This window comes from Chiloscyllium plagiosum, chromosome 31 (genome assembly GCF_004010195.1).
Source record: "Chiloscyllium plagiosum isolate BGI_BamShark_2017 chromosome 31, ASM401019v2, whole genome shotgun sequence".
Taxonomy (NCBI): domain Eukaryota; kingdom Metazoa; phylum Chordata; class Chondrichthyes; order Orectolobiformes; family Hemiscylliidae; genus Chiloscyllium; species Chiloscyllium plagiosum.
This window is the reverse complement of record NC_057740.1, coordinates 33,633,447-33,640,832: the sequence shown is the minus strand read 5'-3', so window position 1 is coordinate 33,640,832 and position 7,386 is coordinate 33,633,447. Positions and strand designations below refer to the sequence as shown.

The window sequence follows — 7,386 nt, the reverse complement described above, 5'->3', positions numbered from 1 at the left end:
TGATAGAGTGGGGCTAGAACTGAACGAGAGAGGCACCAAAGAGGAGGGCAGGTCATTAATGAGACGCGTTTGGTGAGATGCAGTGAGAAAACCCATAAGGCCTCACAGAGATAAACCCTCCACAAAACTCAACAAAAATAGCAGCCAAAAAAAGATTTAGCCCGATAAAGTAGTTAATGTGACTAATCTGTTTCCCTGAAGGGAAGCTGATCAAGCTGATCAAACTTCCTTAATTTGATCAGTGACTTCTCAAGTGTTTTGTTAATATGGGAATTAACTGACTCTATCCTGAATATGATTTTCTAGCAGAAATATGTTATATCAAAAATTAATTCCAGGCCAACCAGATAAGAATCTTTAAATAAGTTGACATTTTATCAGAAATCTTTGACAGTAGATCAATCACTCTTTCAGGTATGGGCTGACCCACTGCATGTTTTCCTGCTGAACACTGGATTCCAGCATCTGCAGTTTTTTTTTGTCTCGACATATTGTCAAACTTATTTCTGCCATCAGCACTCAATTAAATTAAAAATAGTGAGAAAGCTGTTTTTATGTGCACTGTACCAACTAACTCCTGATAAGATGTAACAATTACATTTCAATTTTAAGAAATTAAATTGAGATTGTTTTGGTCTTAATAAACAATTAAACATAGCATCAGTAAATTCAACTGACATGTAAATCTTTAGGAACATAACAACATGATGATCTAGAAATATACATACAGCTAGTGGTTGCATACAAGGTCACATCTTCATTTGAGTTAGAGTTAAAAGTACGTTTTTGTGATTTATCAATAATTCCAAATACTTGCTTAACTAAGACTCTGTCCTATCTTAGGCATATTTGAAACTGAACTTTTAAAATACTATGTTTTTTATAAACTAATTTCTTATAGTACTCGGTCAGATGTTCAATGAAACCCATCTCTAATACCTGTACAATATGTTAAAACTTATTTATGAAAGCTCGTGGGGTATAATTTATGTTCCAGTTATATTGGTCATGTGTATTGAGTTAGTCTAATGACATAAATCAAATAGAGCTTCATAATCTAATATTTATATATGCTGTGTGTATGTATGTGGGAAGGAGCAGGGGATGGGAGAGAAATGGTGAGAAACTAATCTCCCTTTGCATGTGCTGATTTATATACACATTAACCATCTGTAGGATTAGAAATAAATATTATGTGTTAATGGGCTAAAATGTAGGTGATGCTTATGCAGTCAAGAATAAATGTGTCCTTGCATACAAATTGCACTAGTAAAAATTCACCCAAAATCTTTGCCTTAAAATATAGTCAAATTCATGAATTACAATTTGATAACATCAGACATGCAGCTTATGTCCAAAAAAGCCAACATTCTCAAGAATATATTTTTCACAGATTACAGAAATTTGGCAGCATACAGTAAGCTACAGATCCATTAATTATCACAAAGCACATGAAAGCCATTAAAACCTCAATGGGCTGAAAAATCCTACATATATAACTGAAGCATTCAGAAGTTCAGAAGAAACTTTCACTTTAGGGGAAAAGGCATTCTACTTTTTAGGAAAGTAGTCCTAAGTATTAATGTATACTCTTGGGTTTTCTTCTGATTTTCCAAGTCTCATCCACTTGACATTATGGTGGATGATTTGGGGAATTACTGCAAAACTTCATATCATGAGGAATACATCAAAATTCAGTATGATATGCTTCCCCCTAACAATAATGTATGCCTTATGCAAAAACAGATAGATAGTGTAAATAATTAGCAGAATGCCAAACTGTCTGGTATTATTAGAGAATATTAATAGGTGAAAATATTTACTTACATGTAAAATGCTTTATAAATTCCACAACAATTGCCTTTGGTTATTATACAAATTACAATGTACTTCTTCCCAACTAGATAAACTGCTAACATTTAAGATGTTGATTTTCTAAATGTAGTAACTGTTGTATTTCAAGTTTTAGGGTAAAAAGGAAATAGTGTGATAAGGATTTATTATAATTTTACCAAATCAGTTATTCTCTATTGTCATGCCACATAAAGCAAAAAGAAAATGTAATATGAATTTCAAATTATTTATAGGACTTCAAAGGATGATATCAAGCTCATTTTTGACATATTATACATATTTATAATTGATTAAATGGCTTTTTAACTGAGAATGATCTATATGGCATTAGGCATTATTTATGTGTGGAGAATTTTTTGCCAGTCTATTGCGCAAGACTTCCAATATATCGTGTAGAAGATAAATATATCTTGTGGACAGCAATCTTTTTAACTGCAGTATTCTTTAGGCAATATGCGGTTGATTGTATCTTACAGTAATTCTGTCTAATTTAGTAAGGAGCAGTATTTTTGACTATAAAACAGTACTGTTACATGTCACAAATACACAAAATGCAGCTAAAAATTGTTGAATGTTTTACAACAAATAGTGCAAATTGCAAGACTATAGTTGTGCTTCAAATATTCCTATTACAGCTGATGTTCTTTACATTATTTTGATTTCACCCTTATTTCTGAAATATCTATGTTATTCCATAAACATGCAAAGTACCTGTTGTTTGAAAGAATTCCAGATAGTAGGGCTATGTTTCTTGTATGGCTCATGGATCAGGAGCCAACAGCAACAGCTGCAACTGTTATTATGTCATCTATACTCATAAATAAAAATTACAAAATAAGTTTTGTCTTGACTCCAGTACTCTTTACAACTGTTTGTACTGTAATATATAAACCATTTTTGGTTAAGAGATTGTAATATTTCATTAAATCAGTATTCAAAATGGTTATGTATTTGATATACAGTAACTGTTGTTGGAATTATAAGTACAATACATTTTGAAAGAGTTACCAACAGCTTGTATATTCCCAATAACTCTTCATATTTAATGGAGATTAATTGTATGTGTTAAAATGCAAAACGGGCCATATATCTTTGACTCCTTGTCAGGAGGAGTCACTACCAGAATTAAACCTTGTTATATGCAAATGGTTGATCTCCAATGTCATTGCACACGGGGAATCAAAATCAATGATGGTCCTCAAGTGGAGCAACAAAAGGTACACAACATTGTGATTTTGCTTTATTCCAAGTAGATTACCTATGAATTTTATACAGAAAATGACAAAACAAATCAAAATTATTGTGATATAAGTTGTGGAGATCTGCAAATTATGAAACTTAATTTCTTCAAAGTGTACAGTTGCAGGTTTGATAGTGTAATGATTTTATAAGAGAAACAGTATCTAGAGATATAAAAGTAGCACCGCCCAAACATGTAATGCTTAACATACATTGAAAATTTATATTGTCCTTTGTCTATCTGTATTTAACATAGTCTGAGAACATTGTATTAATTTTGTAAGGACAATACTTTGAAGAAAAATTAGATGTTGAATTTTCCCAGCCCTTGAACACCATTTGCAGTGGTAAGTCAGATGAGAAGATATGGTGAGTTTATAAAAATGAGATTCTTGACTTTGAGGAAAAAGATGTCCAAGTCTTGAAAAGCGAGATAAGAATTGATTAACTGGATGAGTGGCAAGCGACCTATTTCAATTAATTTACAGCTCATTAGTACCTAATCTCACATCCTTTATATGCAGTTTCCTATTCCCCCATCTACTAGAGAGAAACTAGATGGCACAAATTCCTGCCAGGGATCTGATGGCTCCAGTTCAGCACTTGCTCGTCTAGGCCTCCATCTTGGACAGCTGTCCTGAACATCTCAGGAAATGTTCCGGGGGAAGAAACATCTGCACCTCCCCCTCACTCCCGCTAGATAGAGGATGACATCAAACACAGCAGCTTCACCACAGGATCATGGCAAATCTCCAACTCACTTTGAATAAAGTTATCCAATTCAATAAGGCACTTTGGAGTACACTGGCACTTTTCATTGTAATTCTGTCCTAGGCCCTGCTAATGTGTGGGGAACTGGCATCCATTCAATGGGTTGGACCAGCATGAATCTCAGGATTTGTGACTTGCTGTCTTAGTACTCTCTCACTTTGAGCCTATTCGGATGTTCATAGCATCTCTGCCATTCCTTCCCTTGCCATTTTGCACTTTGTCACCCCATTTAGAATTTAGAGGCTTGCAATCCTTTTGCCTTAGCTTGCCTGTTAGCACAAAGCCAGGTAGCTTGTCAGAACTGTCAGCAGTGCACAGCCAAGGGGATGGACATGTTCTTCTATGGCACTGTGTAATGTTCAATGTCAAACTTACACCATGTGTCAGCAGCTTACATGGCAAACACACTCAATTGTTCCAACTAAATAGCCACGTCTCAAAGTCCAAGGGAAGTAGTCCTCAAGTCAAGTCAGCTGGATGAATTCACCTTAGTTTCCAATATTGTAATCTCCTTCCAATGTTCCATAGCCTACACAGGGTGCAGAAGCTGCTTACTTCATATCCTGAACAATAAAACGTCCACACCATTATCCTGTTGCAATGCTGCCTTTCTTGGATACTATGCAGGATTGGGGGGGAAAAGTACTCATTATTGCTGCCACAATACAATTTCTTACTGAATGTGTGCCAAAAGGCTTACGTCAGTATCAAGACAAAGATGTGTATCAATCATGTAGAGGGATCCCACTGGCTTTCCTATTTGGGGTCTCCATTTCAAAATGTTTAGAAGATGCTGTTCAAATGCTTTTTGTGTGTTCTATGACAGCTGAATGATCACATTTCTGAGCAGCTCCTTTGTGTCAGATATTGGCCACATAGGCTCATTGGAACCACCCAACTGGATCTAGGCACAGAACCCTGTGGTCACTGCCATGAGGGCTACTACATAAATGGATGAAGAAAATATAAAGACCAGGACTAACATCAAATTCCAGTGAATGTGGAGCTACCCCCTACTGTGAAGCTTCCAGCCATAGGTGCCATGATGATGCAGCAAGGATACAGGTGAACCACAGAGGCTCATCCTCTCATGAATGTCATGCAGATGATCATTGAAAAGATAGATCATAGAATTCCCAATGTGTGGAAACAGGCCATTTGGCCCAACAAGTTCAAACCGACCCTCTGAAGACGAACCCACTCAGACCCACTCCCCTACCCTATTACTCTATACTTATCCCTGACTAATGCACCTAACCTACACATCCCTGAATACTATGGACAACTGAGTTTGAGGCAGTGTCACCATATGCTGTCCGGGGATAGCAGTGAGAACATCATATCATGATACCCAGCATATCTGCAATGCAATACTTTCTTCCAATGGGGCCACCGACATAAATAGGATGGCATCCACATCAGATTTTCATGCAAGTCATATCTGGGACTTTGTGCCAATACCACGCGGATAGAAGATGCCAATTGATTCTAAGGATCTCTGCTCCAGATAACTGGCTAAGCTACAAGATAGACAACATGGATCCATGAGAGCCACAGCATCATATCAAGTAAGAACAGGAGGGTGTTTTTCAGACAGTACAGCATCTTCAGTACCATACAGTGCAACAGTTCAACCAAAGTAATGCAGACAGGACCTCTTTATGAACCTCACTGAATGGAACATAAATGCGTGAAGTCATCTTTCACTGATTGTAATTGTTTTGATGCTACTGAGACCAGCATCCCATATATCATCCCAACTGCAACTGAAGCTTAATGGTTTGGTTTATCTCTGTGGTTCAGTTTGTTTCATAAAAGCTAATTTCATTATATCCACTGATTTAATCTTGCCACAGTTGGCACTATGGAATGTGTAAATAAAGATGAGGTTACAACATTGTGTGGCACTAAAGGTGGATAGTCTCCCTACCTTTATTCCTGTAGCTGCAGTTAAATTGACATTCACTCACACAGCTGATGATGCAAAAGGTTCACAGATTTACAAATGTCATCATGTATTTACAGTATAATGAACTGCCACCGCTGTGCCCTCTTACCTTTCTCTCTAATCACACATAGGTGCAGCCAAGGTATCCGCAGCTGGGGTAGAGCAAGCCTGTCCTATCCTGGAACCTTTTGGTCTTGAGAATTTGGTGGGGCAACCCCAAAGAACCTCCTGAGAATGTCCTGCCCAGATACAAGTTTACCTTCCTCAGCCTTAACTTGCAGAGGGTCAGCGATTGCAGGCAGCATGGACATAGAGGGCGCAGTCACCTCTGGAATGTCCTAAATGGAGAATAATGTGGGGGCCCGTGAGTGGAGATGCAGATCAGGGTGCCAGATATTGACTGTGCCAAACCTGGGTTTCCATGGCAGCTACTAAATTGTTCATGGACACAGCCAGACACTCACATGCCAGACACATCATGTTACAGATAGTGTTGGCTGACTCCCCAATCTTGAAGTGCTTCTGACAAACGTGCCTGCTGTTCGTATGTCTGCTATTGCCTTTGAATAAAGTTGCCAATGGCAAACAGCGCGTGCAGTCTCCTGCCAGAGGCTGAGCAGGTGCCTGGTCTCTGGCAGACCTCTGAATGCCAGGGTTCTGTGATGTTTCTTCCTCTGTCAGCTGCAGAGACATGCCAGTAGTATGCGCACCAGAATCAGCTCCTGGCTGCATCCAGCTATTTAGGATTCAACTGAGGAATCAGGGTGAACTGTGGAAGATGCAAGAGTCAGCCTTGCTTGTGCTTCCTCTGAGGGGTCTGTAGCTATTGCTCAGCGATGGAGAACAAGATGATGACGTGGGAGGCTGATCTCTTCATGGAGATGACTACTGTATATAGATGCCATTGGTGACTGCAGGAAACAAGAAAAAGATCAGTTGTGACATAGGGGTATAGGTTTGGGCATGTTAAGACTATGTTCACTGTAGCAGTAGTGAGAAAGCAGCATAGCACTTGTCAATGAATCTTAATTGGTTGCCAGGACATGGAGGCATCACCACATGGCAGTCACAGTTCTCTCTTGCTAAGGCAAGGATTCTCACATCAAGGGGTGAGGAGATAAATGCTGAGCACACCACTACCTATCTTGGCTGCCTCTGCCCTACTCAGAGATATTTTCACCTTGAATAAGAGAAAGGGATGGACTCAATGAGATAGAAGTGGCTAGCACAGTTAGAGTTAATGCAGATAGAGAAAAAATGGTGAAAACTCCAGATGAGAGTGAGTATGTAGCACAGAGAACATGCAGGGTGATAGTCTGGGACTGATTTGGTGTGATTAAGAGCAAGTAAAGGAAGAAGCTGTGTGAGAATGGTAGACTGCAAGCCTTGGTGCGAGGAGGCTGCAATAGCAGATATTGAATCAATATGAAATAGCAAGAAGAATATGGTGGCACCTACATTTCAGGTTCACAGAAGGTCATTAACTTTCTTCCTGCACTGCTGGGTGATCCTTCATTGGCCTGGATGGCAACGTGGGACCAAGCTGGTGGGGCATAGTGCCATGGGCTCCTCTA

At 38.7% G+C, this 7,386-nt stretch overlaps 1 long non-coding RNA gene across 1 annotated transcript; it reads right to left on the bottom strand.

Moving 5' to 3' along the window:
* On the bottom strand, positions 1-7,386 carry LOC122565402. The gene is made up of 3 exons (XR_006316155.1): positions 7,271-7,386; positions 5,922-6,723; positions 1-2,662 (listed from the first exon to the last, which is right to left on the bottom strand). It is a non-coding gene; the product is annotated as an uncharacterized LOC122565402 (long non-coding RNA).